At 35.6% G+C, this 15935-nt stretch overlaps 1 long non-coding RNA gene across 1 annotated transcript in view; it reads left to right on the top strand.

Moving 5' to 3' along the window:
* The window catches only part of LOC115491199 (uncharacterized), a 79707-nt gene extending 71952 nt beyond the window's left edge, over nt 1–7755 (top strand). Inside the window, exon 4 of the long non-coding RNA XR_012053104.1 lies at nt 1929–7755. This is a non-coding gene — a long non-coding RNA (uncharacterized lncRNA). The remainder of the gene's footprint in view (nt 1–1928) is intronic.
* Nucleotides 7756–15935: the final 8180 nt, after the last annotated feature.

Below are 15935 nucleotides of genomic sequence, written 5' to 3'. Positions count from 1 at the left end.
CATTAAAAATGCTGCATCAGTTGTCTAACCTAATTTTGATTTATTTTTAGTGTCTGAATTTCCAGATGGAATGATGAATATTGATATACAGTAATATTGTTCCTTTCAGTAAAGTATCTGAAAGACAGAAATACATAAAAGTAACATTTAATCATTGAACAACACAGCAGTGTGACAGACTTTTTTTACCATGCATTTACTGCTGAGTAATAGACAGAAGACAATTTCCAAAATGCTTGCAAGGAAAAGAAAACAAAAAATAGAGATGCTCAAAGTCTGCAAGATTCAGCCTTCTGCATGTTGTGTGTATGACCTCATGTCTCTTGCAAAACTGAAGCAGTAACAAAATGCACAATGTTTGTTCAAGCCATAGAACACTAAGAGGTGAAGTCTTCAGAATGAAAAAGGTTGTTTCAAAAAGAAAATTAATAATCAGAAGTCATTATGGGTTAGATTTGTGTTGGATATTAGGAAAAGAAGTCTATGCTATGATGACAATTAAAAACTGGAATAGGGTGCTTTGGGAGGTGCATAGTAAATATCCATGGAGAGCACATATCTGTGGAGGGTTTTCTCATATTTTTTTCTAAGAATAGGTTATGGAAGGTTCTTTCTAGAGTGATTTGAAAACAGTTGCTTCTTCTCTTGGCAAGCAGTTGAACTAGATTAACCTCAAGGTCTTGCTGTGAATTCTATATTAAGCAGTTATAGGAAATACAGATTACTTGTTAGTACAGAACTGAAAAATGGTTCTAAACAAGGTGACAGTTAACACTCAGATAGTTATTTTCATGTTGATCTTGAATATAAATTAAGTCATTTAATGTGAGCTCAGAGATATAAATGTATACTTGACTACAGAGAAAATAGAAACTCCTACTATTTGTGAGAAAATATTACAATAAATATTATTTATCAGAAAAATATCAAAATACTCTGTGCAATCTGATTTTAAAAGATACATTTGGAAAAGCAGACTTTTATTGTTGGCCATTTACTTTTTACCTACCTGAATGAATATCTTCATTTGTGCACCAGAGAAAACCAGAGAAGCAAGAAGCAAACTCAGAATTACATGGTTGTAGAGCTGGCTGACACCCAGGCAAAAGGATGCCATGTGGACCTTGAGCTTGATGGAAGCCTTCCTCAGCTACTGTGGCGTTGCAGATTCACTTACAAGCCATTGCATTGCAGAGCCTGGACATTTAATCTATGTGTTTTCACATAGGTGTGAAGACAAAGATAAATGTTCTTGTGCTCATGGTGGCCTGGCTTCAGCTGGGTATAGTTAGTTTTTTTCCCAGCAGCTGCATGTTTAGGATTTATGGTGAGAATTATATTGATAACACTCCAACGCTTTGGTTGTTACTGAGCGGTTTTTACACTAAATTGGAGGACTTTTCAGGATCTCATGCTGCCCTGCCAGTGAGTAGACTGGGGAGCACAAGAAGCTGGGAGGGGCCATTGCTGGGACAGCTGACCCCAAACGACCAAAGGGATATTCATATAGCATCATGCTGAAAATGAAAACTGGGTGCAGTAGATATGTAACATTTTCAGATAACACCTAAGTTTCCAAAAGAGTAAGAATATGTCACTGGGAGGAATTTTCATTTCATTTTTGAAATCCTCATTTAGTATGCACTATAACTGGAAGATAGACCCAAGAAGATCTTTGTTGAATTATGAGCACAGATACAGATATTCCAAGAAATTTTCTCAGATTCAGTCCATTCTGGAAATATTTTGATGTTGTCTCATTTTTTTATAAATAAAGATTACACCAAGTTCTTCATGAGATGGTGACCTACTGTATGCTTTGTGAGAGCATTTTCGTAACCTGATAATATGGTTCAATCACTTGAACATCTCAGAAACTTTTCAGATATCATTCTGTGTAATTCTACCCGATCTTTAATAACTTCCAGGATTTATTGGACTGCGAAAAAGCCAGAAATAACCACTTTTGTGCAATGTTCCTTCTTCTCATGTGCTAAAGAGACCAAGTACAGCAAACTGAAGACATTAATCATCTGGAAAGGTAAGAAACAGATTTTAGCCCAGCACTGGAAATTATGAGATCTGGGTTATATAACCCTTGACAAATTGTGTTTCTGTTGACAAAACAGAGACTTAACTGCTTTTTTCAGGGTGGTAAAACAGAAACAAGAGCATACAGCTAATCTATCACCTGCTTATTTTCACAAATGATAATCAGCTGAAAGGATTTGAGTTTACTTTCTGAAAAAATAAGGACCTTCCCCTCAAGATAATACATAAAATATTAAGGTATTCAGTGATGGAAATCACACCAATCATACCTGTAAGTGAACAGAACAGGCTGGGGCAGGATTAGCAATAGGGACTCAGCTGCAATTCCGAGTACTCCCTTTTCTCAGAAGTCAAATTTTAGCCAGAAATCTTGCAGACACCCAGCCTATCTTGCCAGAATGGATGTGAGCAGGGAAGGATTGGACTGAAGCACTGGAACCCGATGTAAGGCATGGCCACGGCACAGAGGTGTTGTCTGCATATAAATGAAACCAAAGAAATGCAATGGAGGTAAAAAACGTGTGTATCTCAGTGTCACCCTAGGAGTGAGGAATGAATGAAACATTATGCTTCAAACCAAGCAAGTTTAGGTATTGTTTTGCTTTGGTAATTTGGTTGATTGGGTTTTGGTTTTTTTTTACTGCTCAGTAGTAATTTGTAATGATGACTCAAAATTGGACATCATCATAGAAGTCCAAATTAATAATCTGCATATTCAAAAAATGAAAATTATTATGATACTCATGTGCCCTCAGTAATACTTTGGTCTTGTTTAGAAATACGGACTTGGGAAAAAGCACTAAATTGCCAAAATAATTCCCATATCCCTTTCAGAATATGAAACAAAGCATGTTTCTATACTGACAATGGCGTAGGCAGACAATCAACAGGGTTGGCATCTTTTAAATAGAATCACGAATGCTTTTTGTGTGGTAGTGATGTTGCAGCCTTATTGGAATTGCAAAGAAGATGAAGAAGGGCAGGAGAGGTGAACAAACTGATAAAGGATATTAAATGATCCCTTTGTGCAATATGCAAACTCCTCTTTACTTCACTGTATTTGTTAGGTCTGGCTGAATTATTTGCAGTGAATAATTTATGTCACTACTTTTGGATTTTTTTCTATCAAATTGATTATTTCAAGGTCTCTAGATGAAGTGGAATTATGCCTGATTACTATTTTGGTAACCTTATTTCATATTTACAAATTATTTCAAGTAACACCAAATTATTTGCAACCATATCTTGATGTGAGTTTGACCAACCAACAGTAGAGAGTGTTTTCAAAATAATAAAAACTCTTAATGTATAAATGAAAAAAGAAATCCCTTTTTAAAATATACTTTTAATTTTAAAAAACACCTATAAACGAAACAGCAATAAGATTTTTTTAATTGCTCGTCAGGGAATGCAGGAGACATGGTAAATATAGTGCATGTTTCTTTGGAAGTCCCTGTCTTCACAGTTAATTTGAGATTCAAAAATAAAATTTTCTTCTGATTGTATAGATTACATAGAGAAGAACATACAGGCAGAATTTAGAGCTGCATTTCAAATGGTCCACATGACAGACAATTTCTGGGGCTTTGAAACTGGTATGATTACAGAGAAGTCATTGTTAGAGGAGAAAGGATTATTCCTCCATGGGTGATTTGAATCCAGAAAGCAAGACAGAAACAGAGCTCTTGTACCCAGGTGTGTCTTATCTCCTTCCTTCAAACATAAGAGCTGTAGCCATTACAGTCCTGCTGCAATTTGTCTTCTGCAGGAACCACACAAGATTTGTATTCGGTTTAACATCAGCTTTTCTGGGATATCCTGAAAGAGGGGAATGGTAATCCACAAAGGGCCAAAATGTGAAGGCTTTTTGACTTAACAGCCTCACTTATTTTGCAGGCAAATCTGCGCCTTCCCCCCCTGCAGCATATAGAAGCTAAAATAAATTAAAGGGTCCTATCTCTAGTTGTTCACTCTGCAATTTTTTTTTTTTTGTTAGTGGATATGAATTAAGAAACCTTTATAGTGCTATATGGAAAACTAAAGATCAGTATCTGCTCTTATTTTATGGAAATATCAGTATCTTAAGAAATAATTTACTGATCTCATAGGAAGTGAAAACATTTGCTCTTCAGCAATGATGCTGACTATGCAGTGACATGAATTGCAAAAGTGGGTATTCTAAAAGTACAAAAAGAGGTCTTTGACTAAATCCAGAAAGATTATTTTTTAACTGGAATGGCAGCATTTTATAAAATTACTCTTTATTATAATAATTCCTCCCTGAAATAGTTGGAATTGTTGAGTTGTTTTGATTCTTTTCCTGAAAAGGTTATTAGAATTTTAGATTTGACAGAACAATCTTAATAATTCAGAACTGTCAGAATTTGTATTTATTACTTGTATTTTTTAATTGTATTTAGTTTTCCTGTGTGAATTGTACCTAGCAGATGATGAATATATTTTAAGATAAGTTTTAAGAGAAAGGTAATAAAAACTGTTCAGAGGTAGCAGTGTGCCAAAATGTCTCATAATTCTGTGCATCCTTTATTGAAGTGATTTGACTCTATCTCCCTATTTCAAATAATGTTCTTCATTGGAGGTAGAGTTAAAAAAAATAATCTACTATTTGTATTTCTTTGGGCAAGAGTAAACTTCAATTATATCATATTTCACAACTAACTCAATTAGCTTCAGAGAACAATGTCTTTGAAAGCTTTGTCTGATATTTTGCCCAGAGGACACTACCTAAAGGAAGAACTATATTATGTTATTAAATGGTTTTGTTGTTAGCATTTTTAAATGAAGGCTGCCCACATTTCATTTTGTTCTTAATTTAGATAGTTAACTAGATAAGAATGTACTACATGCACAGAGAAGTGGGAATCATATTCTTTAAACAATTTCAAGAAATTGTGTCCTGGCTTGCTTGGTATTGTTTTACTGGAAAGAAACCCCAGACCATAAGTCCAAAATAAATCAGTGTTTATCATTGCGCTTCAAATGACAATTAATTTCTATTATTATTGTAGTAAAAACAAGCAACCATATTTAGTGGTTTTATCATTAAAGAGAGCAGAACTGAGAATACAATATTCATATTTCATTGTTGACTTTAGGGCAAACAAGGCTTTCTGCAACTAGGTGTGGTGTGTGATGGAGATGGTAATACATTAAGCCTAGATTTTGTAAATAAGTGAAGGTAGTTTGGTTGCACATGGATAGTCAGTCTGTGTGTGACCTGCTGTAAGACTGGACCTTACTTTATATGTCTTATGATGAGATTTCATATATCTTCTCTTCACAGCATTTGCCTGCCTTTCTTATTTTTGTACTCACAGAATCACAATATCACCGAATCATCAAGACTGGAAGAGACTTTCAGTCACTTAGTCCAGTCATCAACCCAGCACCACCATAATCACCCCTAAACCATATCCACCCCCAGACACCTCCTGAACATTGCCGGAGGTGGTGACTCCACCACCTCCCTGGATAATTTATTCCAATGCCTAAACTCTGTGAAAGTGAAAGAAATGTTTCTGCTACCTAATCTGAACGTTCCCTGGTGCAACTTAAGGCCATTTCCTCTCACCCTTTCACTTCACACCACAGAAGAGACTGACACCACAACCTCCTCTTTATGTCTTTCTAATACAAATAAAATTTCTCAGGGGAAACAATGATAGGAACATGACCAGTTGTTTACAGCCAACTATCTTGGTACCTAGTAGACATACACCAGTGCAGTCTTACTATTAGATAAAAATCTCATTAGGTTTTCTACTTTTTCTCTTTGGGTACTGTTGGTTGCTCTTACATACTCACTGGCATCTATGTTCAAGTTTATATTGGCCTTAATTTTTTTAGATACTGCTTTGCAGTACTTTGCTCATATGAGTGGATTTGAAGATGCTTTGGAAAGGCCACCAGTTTTAATATCATGCAGATTTGTTGAGTGACTTAGAAAGCCTTTCTCAAGAATAAGGACAAGATTAAATTTTATTTCTTTGATTTGGATGTACACAGAAATTGCAAAGTTGAGTTCCCATAATTCTTGTGTTCCTTACTGGCTTTGAATTATGACATCACATACTATGTGTGTCTGACTGGAAAGCTTCTTTCTCTCTCTCCACACTACTCTTTAGTCAGACTGCAGCTCTCACCACTCTTTGATATCACATGAGAGCATTCAGCAAAAAGGTGCTTGGGAACAGAACGAGAGCAGGAAAAATGGACTTGTCCCTGCACATTCAGTGATAATTTGAGTGTTAGGTGGTGATAAGGGCTACAGTCATCTTCAGGAGTACTGTAAGTACTTGCAGTCTAATAATTTTTAATGCATTTCACTTTTAAAGAGCCCTTTACAATTGAGCATCACCATATCATGTGAATTTAATAATGTTGAATTTAATACTGAGAATTTCTCAGTTCTTCCTCTCTTGGAAAGACATTAATGATCTTTTATATCTTTTTGATAACACTCCTGTTTTATCAGTTCTCCAGCCCATAAGTCCTAATCTAATTCAGTTATTGTACAGAAACAGTTTCATACCTCCAGTCATCCTTTTCTTCCTTCTCTGCGTTCTTGGTTCTGCTACTTTTCCTTGACACAGATGTGATCAAAATAATCCATATAGCATTCAAGATGTGGACTTTCTCAAAATTGGATTGTAATTTTTGTCTAATTTTCTATATTTCTCATCACCATTTCAGCACCAGATACATGTTCATAAACTCTATTGAAAAATTAGAAGATGAACAATCCCCAGTGATTCCAAAATCTCTTCCCTAAACACCAGGAACAAGTTTGGTGCCCCTCAGAGTATATGAGCTGGCAGGATAGTATTCCTACATAAGTTTTTTGTATTTCTTCACATTTCTGTGATAGAAATTAAATGGCAGGGTAGTAAGATCTTCTGTTAATATAATTACTTTATTCATTGTATACCTCCCACATTTATTTCCTCTGTATGCCTGACCAGCAGATTCACTGGCTTTGTTTGCAACTCTGTCATAAAATGCAATAAATTTACTTGTCTCATTACATTAATTCCAAAATCTACTGGGTTTTTTCATTTGTTCCCCATCACTGACAAAGCTTAACCCTCTCCTTTTTTTTGTCAGTGTATATTCCCTGCAGCACCTTTCTCCCTCTGAGCTGAACTGGTTTATTGCTTGTAGCTTTGCATCTTGTTTGCTGCTTTGTCAGTTTGCCTGGGGCTTCTCAAACTTATTACAGCATTTCAATAAATGCCATCTGCTTTTCTGTACTATATGATGAAAGATATGGGTCTTCCCAGTGCATCTGCCATCAGTTCTGACTTTCAAAGATGATACTTTCTCTTAAGAATGTAGAGTTATATTTTCACTGGTATTTCTTGCAGTGACTTGAATCTAGATTTATCTCATTTAACTTCAGGGATCTACTTGAGGTGTCTATAGAAAGAACACAGTTGTCTTTGGTTTATTGTAGAATCAATGCAGTGAAAGTACACATAAGATGATTCATTCCATGTAAGGGTTGGCTCAGAAATCTCAGAAATACCTGTCTTTCCCTAGCTGAGACTAATATGCAGAACCTCAAAGACTTGTGCTGGTAATTTAGATACTCCAATGCATGCCAATGTTAGATGAATTAATCCCAGGCTGTGATATTTTAAAATGTGAATTCTTCAGAGCCACAGACTATTGGAAATAGTAGTCTTCAATAAAGAAATAGAACAAAAATAAAGAGGAAAAAAAGTAAAGAAAAATAAATAAAGAAGAAAAAAAAGGTTATTAAATGTTCTACTTTGCCAAATCAGAAAAGATATAAAATATTCTTAGAATTATCTTGACAAAGATCAGTCATTGTTTTTGTGAGCAGCTTCTACAAAAGTTGTTATTGTTGGTACTTCCACACATGACAAATACATGTGAGTATAAATATAGTTCACATGGATAAAAGACTATAAAAAGAAAATATCAAGTACTGCTTAAATGATCTTTGAAATCAAGAGGAATAATTACTTTGCCATATTCTTCCTCTACTAGAAGTCACCAATCTCACCTGGCCTTGACTCCAGAAGAGAAAAATAAAGGGCAATTGGGAGAGAACAAGTTTTCTTTAACAATTCCTTCAACAAACAGAAAATTAGGTATTCCTGCTGGATGGAATAATGGGAATTTTTCTATTTGTAGTATAGATGAATGCTCTGTAAGGTGTTTGTTGATGCATGACTGTACTTAAGAAATTATTCAAAAGACTGCCATGACCTGTCACAAGGGCTCTATACACTGTGATATAGAATGAAGAACATTCCCAGCTACACAACATCTAGCTCAGAAAGGTCTGAGCCTGTATCAGGATAACCTTTTTAACTTAGCTGAGGAACGCTCACAGGAGTAGGCCCTTAAGACTGTTGCAGTCTGAAAAAAAAAGTCTGGAAATATCATAAATGGAACCTAATTTTATGTAAAATTTTTTTTTTTCTGTTTTGAGTTCTCTGTGCACACTTGAGACTAAAGGGGATAATAAATAGGCTGCTTCTCACATTAAAGCAAAAGGGGATTTCATTAAATAAGTTTTCCTACCTATTATGCAAAACACTTTTGCTGACCTATTACAGAATTCAGTAATTACTGACCAAAAGGAGCCTGGCCCCTCATTACAGAAGATAACCTGATACCTCTGCTGTTGTTAGCATTCTCTGATGAGGGCAAGGGCTGCACAGAGCGCCTGAAACCATCTCTACCTCAGTTCTGAAACATGAGATACCTAACCTAGAAGAGCAAGTCCTCTAGACCTCTTCTTCATTCCTTCACCAGGTTAGAAGTTTAAGGTGGTTATAGTCAGAAGACTACCTAGATTAAGTTTATGGAGCTAAAATGATCTTTCCTTTTGAAATGAAATGTATCTGGAAATGTTTTGCTTCTATCACATGCATGTAAGTCATCACAATGTTTGAAATAGAGATTTGTCCCACCTAATCCTTACCTGAGGGCACAAAGGGTCAGAAGGCAAATGAGGTTAGTAAGTGTTCTATGTTTGTTCTCTGTGGTGGTTAGTATGACAAGGATAAAAATGATAAGACAGAAAATGCATTGATCCACTGAAAATATATAGGATCTTCTATTACTTTTAGATTAGAGAAATCATAAGCTGGAGAAACATACAGAAACTCAAGAAATAGCTGCCCACTTATCCCAGTATTAAAAATGTGAGGGAACAGGAGCATTTCAGCAGACCTCTGAAAAGACAGAGACAAAAGAGGATAAAGTGGGGATAAAGAGCTTACTGTTGAATATAATTTCGTGTTTAAAGTTCTGAAAAGAGCTATTCTCTTTTAAAAAATCTCTTCTGAATGTACCAAAAAATAAGCTAGCCAGATGCTAGCTTCACTGTACAACAGCCTTTTTATACTGGGAACACTAGAAATAATTGGTATCTTCTTTGCATCAGGCAAATTGGCTCTGTTGAATAGTCAGATACCAAAATGTGTGGGAATCTGTTGTCAGGGAGAATCTTCAACCATTGTGCTTTATAATAGCAAAGAACCGGATGGTGCAAAATGATTCTTACCCATATTTATGTGATTTGGCATGGATGAGACTAGGCAGAAGGGAAGGAGGCAAATTTCTTTCTCATTTCTGAGAGTATCTCTCAGATATTAAGGAGGGAGGCAGAATCTTTGAGCTCCACAGACTTTATGACCATGCTGGAGTATATTCAGCAGAGAATTCAGAGGCTGTTTCAGCAATGTGCACATAAACTCAAACTTTCATAAGTTGTAAGAGAACTGGACACAGGTGAGACAATACAATTAGTAACATATGCTTGGTTTTAAACACTGCAGGTATATTTCGTAGCTGGGAACAGCTGTTAATATGACTGTATTAAATATCTAAGCACAGGAAGGGACAAGAGACTTCCATATTATATGTGACAATAATAAAACTACAGCCTTAATGGATTTTTCTTCATTTTATTTTATTTAATTAAGGGTGTGGGATTAAGAACAAAAGTAATTTTAACATTTATTGCCTAGAATATGTTTTATATGTTTTCTCCTGGTCATTGCTCAGAAAGAAATTTTAATATAGATGCTTAATTTTATAAAGCCTTAGAGTTCAATCCTAATAATGTCAGCTGGCCAAAACATCTCATAGGAGTAGTCCTATGATGGAATTTTAAAGGCATACCCTCTCTTCTCTAGAACTAGTTAGAGGTCAGACTAAATACTCTTAGAAAAATTACACTGGACATCAGGAAACTAAACCTAAGCATTGCTTTATGGGTGACACAGTCCAGTGCAGGAGTCACAGGACACCTGCAGCCACATATTGAAAATGCTTCTGTTCCTAGGGAGAGCCATATAAAGCTTAGTCACATGTACATGCAGACACCACATATATTTAATAGGGAGATAAATTCCAGACTCAGGGCCTGATTCAGCTGCTAATACAGACTTCCAGCATCATATGAAATGTCCTGGGTTCTCCTGCCTAGCATTTGCTGCTATTTTATATAGACTTGGGTCTCCTGTGTCATAACTGTCAGCTGTACATGAACATGTCGGATAGTTTACATCTTGATGACACTAGATGTTCATATTTCAAAACTCACTGTATCTGAATCAAGCACAATTACCTGTCCAGTAATTCCCGACTCATTCAGAATTTACTAGTTTGTAACTAGAGGTAGAAATGTCCGCTTGCCTTTAACACAGGAGATATTCTGAGAAAAAAAAAGTTTGCTTTGTTGTTAAGTTGCTGTTCTATGTGTTAATAAGGGTATAAGCTTTTGAAATCGTTGTTAAAAACTCAGGACATTTCTCAGTTTATCCAAAACCAGAAAATAAGGAAAGACTTATGCACATCAAAAGTCAGTAGCATTTTATATTCTCAGGCAATAGCAAACCACCTGATACTTCATTGATGAATTCTCATGGGATAAGTCCCAATTGTAACAAGTTACACAATGATATACTACTGGAAATTACAGTTTCATCACACTTGGATAACCTGTATGAATGTAATAGGATAATATTTCTTAGGGGGAAAAGAAATGAGCTGATTACCTCAACTTCCTTATAGTAGAAATGTTTTACAGATATTTTGCTATCTAGTCCTTGTTTACATTCAGACAGCTCTGAATTTTATTTTATATTTAAATTACTTTGTTTCATAGTATATAAATGAAATGATATTTCATTTACATGACATTTAACATTAGAAAATTGTTTTTCTCATCATGCAGGGTTTTCAGAAGTCCACGTTCAGTCTTCGGGGACTGAAGGAAGTGCTCTTTTAACTGATAATTTAAAAAATCTTGCTTTTGTGGTAATTTGTAAGGAAAAAAAATCTAAAATGCTCCACTTCCCCTTTAGAACATGAGATTTCATTGAAATGTTAAACTATGGTCTCCAGTCTGCAATATAGCCACAAGTGCTGTGTCCTTACTACTGCAAGTAAAGCAATGAGCAAGAGAGAGGAACTCTGTCACTGTTATGCTCTCTACTAAGTGTCAGTCCTCTCACCCAGCTCTGAATCCAAACCAAATTCTCTGCCGGTTTTGGAGAGAGAAGAGGAATGCTGAACAGCTTGAAGTTTAGTAAAAAATATATTGCAATCCTCACTCACATACTCATAACTCTATTATTCATTCTACTCATACCTTTTTATTGAAAACATATACACCAGAAATGAATCTCATTTCTCATTCCTTTTCTAAGAGTAACATTCAGAAGTGCAGACCATTTTAATTAGCAGCTTCTAATACATCTAAGGTCTATTATGTCAGGCTTGAAGGAAATTGATCCTTTCACAGTGTGCGCATTATAGAGAATTCCAAAATCCTTTTTCAAGTCCATGTGATCTGTGCTGAGAAGTATCACTGGGAAATATGTTTCATCACACCACAGGGAATTTCATGCTAGTATATTAATGTTAAGAATACATTTTTGTAATTTTTTCCACAAAGCTTTTGGTAAGAATTTATATGCGCTGTCACATACTAGGATGTCTGTGTGTATGTTGCATGGCATGTAGAATAAGGATAGCATAAACCTGAAGTACAGCATAAATGTCAGCACACTCCCTCAACTATCTCAAGGAACTACTTCAGCTTCTTAATGTGTCAACAGCTTAAAAGTAGCTGCCTTACATCTACTGTATTCACCTACAATAGAGAGGCATCCACCTCTGTATTGCTATGCTATTTTAGAAAACAGCTTACACTGACAACAATTCTATTTTCCTTTAGAAAATACTTGAAGCAAAATGGTCATATCTGTTGCTTTCTTGTCTAAAATAAGTATCTGTCTTTTATACTACATCAGACCCTTAGAGAGTGCTTTTCAAAAGGTAATAACTATTTTTTGCAGCACTCTGTGCATTAGGATTTGCTCATTTGTCAACTGGGTAACTGAAGATGTAAGGAGGATAACAGACTTAGTCAAGGCTGCACATGAAATTCATGACAGCAATAGGTATAGTGTTCAAATCTTTTCTTTTCACTGCTCTGTTGAATGGTTTTCCACTTTGTGAATAAAATACCATTTGCTCTGGTTTTTCTCAGAACTGAGGAAATTGTTCATCAGTGAAAAGAAATAAGCAGGGTTTTTTCCTTTTCTTTTATATAAAGAAACTGCCTCAAATTTTTAAAATTATTGTCCAATTGGATAGCAGTCAAAGCTGTTTTGCTATTGCTTTAGGGATGATTTTTCACCTACTGAAGATTAGGTGACAAACTCTAGTAATTTGTCCAAAGAAGGAGTTCCTGAGGTTTAGGAAGGGAAATCAGATTTTCCAAAGATAAGAACTCTCCTTGCCAATACACAATGGCGTGCTTCAATCAGGAAATATAATATTTTTTTTTAAACGATGCATAGAAAAGAGTAGGATTTTATTGTATTCATTTCATACTGCCCTCAGCAAAACACAACTGAGGACTTTATTTTCAACAAAATGCATAACTGCATGAACAGTGAATCATCTGGTCAAATGTAGTCATCTGGGTAATAGCTTACAATGCTCACACATTAAAACAGACCAGATCAGGTGAGGCAGCCCATACTGAGGCTTCTTATGTTTACTGAGGTGAGTGTTGCCAATGTTGCATTCTATTACATCCAGAAATTTAGGACCATTTATTCTTCTCAGCATAGCTGAACCATACAGATAATAAAGCAGATTTTTTCCTTTCCTTCTCATGGGCATCAAATAAAATATACTGAATTCCAGTGGCAGAGAGATTACAGGGAAAAAATGGAAAAAAGTTGTACTTTTCTTCAGTTCTGTAATTCTGAGGCCAAAAACCAGACTAAAACCAGAAGAATGGTGCTATGCCCATGAGGTGTTCTAAGGCTGATGGGACTCTATTTGCTGAGTTTACTTATTTCTTAGTATTATGTAATTGATAAATTATTACTATTATTATTAAATTAATAATAGGTCAGAACACAGAGGGGCATCTGTGATCAGATCAGTTTACTTGCACTTCATTTACCTGCTCTACTGGGAGGCAAAGATATTATTAGAAACAATCTTAAGAACAGCCACTGACCCATTTTCCCCCAAATGTATTGACTATTGTCGGGAAAAATGAGGAAGCAAGGATAAAACAATGCCTGTGAGCTTCCTTACAATTAATACCACAGATTGTTTCCTGTCACTAAACCCAACTATGCCTTGGTCTTGTTTTGTTTTATAGGGCAGACTTAGCCTAAAATTCTAAATTCACCTTTCTTAAGTGATATAATCAGTGAAGTCAACACCCCTGGTTTTGGCCCAATATGATTTTTATGTTGCTTTTTATTACTTATAACAATTACTTATAGCAATTTTTCTATTTTTCATTTCCATATAATACCCATGGCAGAAAAAAATTTCTATACAACAGTACTGACAAGGTTGATCTTTGTCTTTAGATTATAAGATCATAGTAATTCTGAAAGATAGCACAACTTGATCTTATTTTTCTGCCTTAAATTAAGTTTCTTCCTTTCTTCTCACCTGTGTCAACATATCCTTGGATTTCTTATGCCATCCACATCTGTGTAAATTTACAGTTCCATAAATCAGAATGCAAATGTAGGCTGAACCGCCCAACTGTGTAGGTGTGAATAGGTCACTGTGGCCACAATTAGCAATACACCTGTTGATGTTGATGGTTATTGACTGTACCATTATTATATTGTGTCAGAAGACACCAAAGATCAGTTTGCTGTCTAGAATTCCTGACTAAATTTGGCAAAGAGTAGTGGGTTTCCACTACTTATATGAAATTTATCTCACACAACAATTACCATTTTTTAAAGGGCAGCAAGATGCACTGAGATGCACTGAGAAAATTTTAAAGATATATTTTACATTTGTGTTCATTACTCAAAAGTGTTATCTGATCGAAAAATCCATTTACACTATTTCAACAAGCAAACATTTCCCCTGCCAAGTCCTAGAACTCATATGCAATTACATTACGGTAAAAATTTTTTTAAGAAATTACATTACAAACAACTCTGGTATGTGCATTTCCTAGTGAATAATTTTCTAAGTAGTAACTGGGTATTACAGGCAGTAAATGTCACAAATTTTATATATATATATACTAATGCAGTCTGTTATGCAGAAGAAAGGTAACTATGCACTGAACTGCACTAGTCACAACCTGTCAGCATGTCAATCAAAATGATTATTCCCCTCTGTTCAGCACTTATGATATCACATCTATTCTGCATCCCATTTTGGAACCACTTGTGCAAAGATTGAAAAGTGGACTAAGTCCAGAAAAGGACCCTTAGGGACAGTTTAGAGGACTGAAGAACTTGAAAACCAAAGAGATCCTGAGAAAAATGTGTTTATCCATTCTGAAGACATGAAGATTTATAGGACTGAAAGACTGTTTTCACCTATCTAATGTAGGACTGTGGAGAAGGAGGAGGTAGAGGTGTACAGCAAATGCACAAAAGCAGAGATGCAAGTTGCAGAAAGGGAAATTCACAGTGGCTTTAAAGAAAAAAATCACAGTGATGGTCATAAAAACATGGAACAGCGGCCCAAAGAGGGTCCCCATCCACAGAGATATTGAAAACTTGATTGTGCAAGTTTGATTGACTTGGAAAGTTTGATTGACCTGGAAGTCATAATCTCTGAGAGTTCTGAGGAATGATCTGCCTCATATTATATGCAAACTGGTTCTGATTATTTAAGGCAAACCCCAAACTGCTCAGCATTGCTACAGACTCTTGCTTTCCAAATTGCAGTGCCTTACTTGCTGCCAAAGACAACTTCGTATTCTCCTGAGGTAAAACAGATGTGTCTGTACTTTGCATTCTAAACTTCTGATGGAGGCTGCTGTTAGAACTGATGCAGTCTCAGTGACAGATTTGCTTTACTATGCAACTGCAAAGGAAAGGGGCATGTATACAGACACAAGGGATTTCCTGTGACATGTCAAAGGCATTTTCATGTACCTGCAGAAGACAGCAAGTAGCAGTGTATGAGGATTAATATATATTTCAGGATGGTACATTTCCTCTTTCCTGTGTTTTGACCAAATGTTGCCTTTAAACATCCTGGAATGGGATCCCTGGAGACAACAATGTAATAAATAAGGGATTACACAGAGGTATTCAGAAGCCTGAATAGTGCTGCAAGTACCTGATCCTTTGTTAGCAATACTAATGTTTTTGTTTACTCGTTGTGTCTGCATATCTTATGAACTGTTATTCGTAAGAGTTCTAGAATGCAAATTTTTCTTAAGTAGCTTATTCAATACTTGTATAAAATCCCTATTGCTGATCACTGATAAATCTCAAGAAAGTCATTAGAGAAGTCCCTAGAGAAGTCACCATTTGGTAATATTCTATGGGGCTTTTGTATTTCTCAGGCCTCAAGGGAGG

Source organism: Taeniopygia guttata, chromosome 1A (assembly GCF_048771995.1).
Source record: "Taeniopygia guttata chromosome 1A, bTaeGut7.mat, whole genome shotgun sequence".
Classification (NCBI taxonomy): domain Eukaryota; kingdom Metazoa; phylum Chordata; class Aves; order Passeriformes; family Estrildidae; genus Taeniopygia; species Taeniopygia guttata.
The sequence above is the reverse complement of the archived record's forward strand: the minus strand, read 5'-3'. Positions and strand labels throughout refer to the sequence as shown.